The sequence below is a fragment of the Ricinus communis genome, chromosome 8 (assembly GCF_019578655.1).
Source record: "Ricinus communis isolate WT05 ecotype wild-type chromosome 8, ASM1957865v1, whole genome shotgun sequence".
Lineage (NCBI taxonomy): Eukaryota > Viridiplantae > Streptophyta > Magnoliopsida > Malpighiales > Euphorbiaceae > Ricinus > Ricinus communis.
Window position 1 is genome coordinate 799,214 of NC_063263.1, and position 4,005 is coordinate 803,218.

Genomic DNA, 4,005 nt, shown 5'->3' on the forward strand with positions numbered 1-4,005 from the left:
AATTACTTTCTTTTGCATTTTGAATTATTTAAAACTCTAGACTCTCTACAGTAGTAGACCTGAAACCGTACATTTTATCTTGGTTTGTTAAAAACTATGAAAAAATTATTGAGTACTCAAGTTGATGGATTAATTTAATTGTGTTATAATTATGTGAATGAATTGTTGGTTTATTTAGGTAGTATATATACATGTATGCATTTATTTGAATCATTGGTTAGTTAGACTTGTTACGGGTTTCGATGACCTTAAGCTTATTAATTCCCTAGCACCGGTCACGGGCCACTGATTGAGTCGTGACAACCCCAATCTGCCTGGACATTGGTCTAGCCTTCACTTGAGTTTATAGATTCCATTAGTTTTATAAATGTTAACTTAGCCAAACCTAACTTACCTTAGTTTTATTGCACACGGCTAGTTTTATCTTTCTTAGTATGTGAGGTGAGATAAAAAAGTTGTAAGAGTACGGTTACACCTTCTAAGGTTCACTTTTATCTTAAAATGTGTGAGGTGATTGATAACATAAGCATACACCTTAATTTTTCTTCTAATTTTATCCTTTAAGCATGTTGGGTGATTTGTAGAATAGAGCAAAGGAGGGGACTTAGCGAGATCATGCGCTGTTTAAAATTCCTGCAAGTATACGGATTGCACAAAAGTAATAAAGTGAGAGTATAGTATCATCCCACGAAGATTGATTTATGAATATTGAAACTAATTAGATAACTAACATCTAACAATCAATATTGAATTAAAAAGAAATAAAAATTAATTTATCACTACTTTAAACTTCTTAAGTAATTTTATCTAATTGAGATAAAGAGAGAATTTCAAGATTAAGGATTACTGGGGCTTAATGGTCTCATTGAGATCCTATTGGGTTTACTAGAGTTAATTAAATATTCCTAATGTATTATGCTTCACCCACCTAATGTTAATAAGTCAACACTCATCCCTACGCGTGGAACTCCTATCTTCAATTTCCAATCATTTCATTGAGGAAAACTCTCACATGTTCACTCAAGAAATACCCATAATCCCAAGGATTTTAAAAATCCAACAATTGCAAATAGACTTCAAAGTGACACTTAGGGTTGAAAAGCATCTCTATTTAGCAAACTCATAAGGCTGGCATTTCATCAAGCACCTTATGAGCAAACCTCTTGATTCACAATACAAGCAAAAACACATTCCTGTTTGTTGGCCAAACGAAAAATAATGTCAAAGATAATGGAAAAATTAAGCATAAACACAAAAGGATTTCAAATTAATTAAACCCAAAGTAAAACCCAATATTCACAAAGCTAAACCATAGGCATAGCAATGATTTAGTTTTTCCTTATCAAAAGTGCAATCTCCAAAGAAAGAAAACAAAGAATATAGAGTCATTACAAGCTGATAAGATCATAGAGCACAATGATTCAACCAAAATAAAGATGATAAACTAAGAAATAATGGCTCTGCTCTCCACCTTCACTTGTAGAGCTGTTGATTCTTTCTTTCCTCTTAAAATCACCTCTCCAAAAGCTTCATTTTCAGCCCCAGATCTCTACCTCTAAGGAAAAATCTACCAAGTTTTCTTTTTGGTGTCCATCTAGGTTTTTTCTTTTTCTCTAACAGCTCTTAGATATACCAGCATGCCCTAAGTGTCTCAATGGTGGGTATTTATATGCCCCCCTGTTATTGCCCACATGTCCCTCATTTTAAGTGAAGCTTCCAACTGGACACAGACCGTCCAGGTTTCGGTCTGGTTCCTGCACGAGCCGTATCACCGTGTGATTTACTTCTCTAAAGTTGAAACCCGCATGACATGGACCATGCAGGTTTTTCTTCATGATTCTACACGGTCCATGTGGTGAGGCAGTAGCTTCCCCTGATATTGACACGGATCATGTGGCTTTCCTTCACTAGTCCGCGCAGGTCGTGTCACAAGATAGTAGCTTTTTTCATTAGAATGACACAGACTCTGCGAGTTTTGTGCATAATCTTGCATGATCCGTGCTAAACACTTATCACAAAAAAATCTTGGATTCTTTATGCTTTCCATCCCTTCTTTCACACCCTATTTTCTCGATTTTTCCTTTTTTTTTTTGCTCGATCCTACAAGAACGAAAAACAAAAGTGTGAAAGTGGTCATATTCATATAGTTTAGGTAAAAAATAAGTCTAATTTGTAGGTAAAATACCCCTACATCAAGCACTTAGGGGGATTATAGTACAGTCTTGAGAAAGGAAATAAAATCGTCAATTTCTAATGCAAGTCAAGCAAGGAAACCCTCTAAAGCATACTCCTTTATGCCTATGAAGAAAAGACGGTTAATGACACAAATAATAAAAAATGTTGGAACTCAAAACAAATAGTTAAGGACGCACGTTTTTTCCATGGTAAGGGCGTACACACTTACCTTCAAAATGCATGGCCTAACCTCTTAGTACATGAGTTCTTAAACAATTGTGCATGGCTTAAGGACGTGCTCCTCTTCGATATAGACGTGCGCACTTACCTCTATGCGCACTTCTATACCCCTTTCAGACGTATGCCCTTAAGTCCCAGTTTTTAACAGTGGTTTACAGCATTGTGGACATCTTAAAACATGCATCAAGCACTCATTTTCCAACCCATAAAGGAATCAACAACCAGAGTAACGCAATCTAGGGTCCCTGAGAGTCCGAAATCGACTGGTTCATGAACATAGAACGTTCATATCTAAAGCATCGCACAAACGCATTGTCATACCAATCAAAGATTCATTGTGCCGTTTAACCCTGGTTAATCGACTAACTCCCATTCTGAACCCCTATGTTCTAACGCTCTTAGTGCTCAAAGGCCATCAGCAAAGCATACAATCAGGAAGACGATGACTTAGCATGTACATACTTGTTAAGGACACACACCTATAGAGGAGACAACAAAGTACGTTCATACTTAACCAAGACGCACGTCTATAGGGCAAGTATGGGGGCTATTTTCTATGTATTTAACCCTATAACATGTTACTAACTATCCGGCATCAAATATGACTCGGGAAAAAGTAAGATATGACTGACGATAGAAAGCAAATATTCAAACGCGTGCGCCTTTAGGCTAAGGGTGTGCGTTCTTATTTGTTAAGAAGCACGTTCTTAGCCAAAGACGCACATCCTTGACTAACATATACTCATAGATAACATGTTTATTAATTTAAAAATTGTAATATGTTATACCACATAAGGAATTAGCGTTGAGCCCTTAGAATTACCTGGTAATGTGGCTTGAAATTATATGTTTTATGATTCTGAGGGTCCTAAGGTCGAGGCATTCTCGATTTTGTGACGATTCCCTTCCTTTTCTTCTTCTTTCTATTTCCCTTTCTGAATTCCTTTTGTCCACTTTGATCCTTTTATCACCCTTGTTAGTACCTACACTATGTCTTTTTTGCTGGTGTTAGTAACGTCATGCTCCAATAATCTGTTTCTTGGAGCTTTCCTCTGTATCCCCTTCATATTGCTTTTCTTTCTTTTTCTTTGCTTGTCCCTTTATTTTCGAGGTCTCACCCCTTTTATGATGATCTCCTCCCCTTTTTTTCAATTTTTTCTTACCTATATTGCAAAGGAAGTTTTCCTCCCCCGGTCTCTCTCCCCATCTGTCATTATCCAAAGTGTCTCTTCCCATTCCAATTGTCATGGCCCAAAGTGTCTCTTCTCATTAATTAAAGGTTGACTCCTCTCTTCTCATTTTGCTCCTTTTTCTTTATTTTCAGAAGCATTAGACAAGTTGGTTGCGTCGCACCATGTGAGTTAATGACCGCCACAAATTATCTTTACATCTCCTTTGTTAAATTCTTTAGTACGGACACCCTTGCTAAGCACGTGCATATAAAATGAGCAGTTGAGACTTTTCAAAAGAAAATTAAATAAATAGAGAAATATATTATTATTCTTACTTACAATAGAACCTCTGTAAAATAATAGTCTTAAGATCAGAAAAATTATTATTTTATAAATATTATTTTATCGATAAATTAAT

At 36.1% G+C, this 4,005-nt stretch overlaps 1 long non-coding RNA gene across 1 annotated transcript; it reads right to left on the minus strand.

Annotated features, from left to right (window-relative positions):
• Positions 1–1,239: 1,239 nt before the first annotated feature.
• Positions 1,240–3,784, minus strand: LOC125370806. Its single transcript, XR_007216890.1, has 2 exons — positions 3,239–3,784; positions 1,240–2,100 (listed from the first exon to the last, which is right to left on the minus strand). It is a non-coding gene; the product is annotated as an uncharacterized LOC125370806 (long non-coding RNA).
• Between the last annotated feature and the right edge of the window lie 221 nt (positions 3,785–4,005).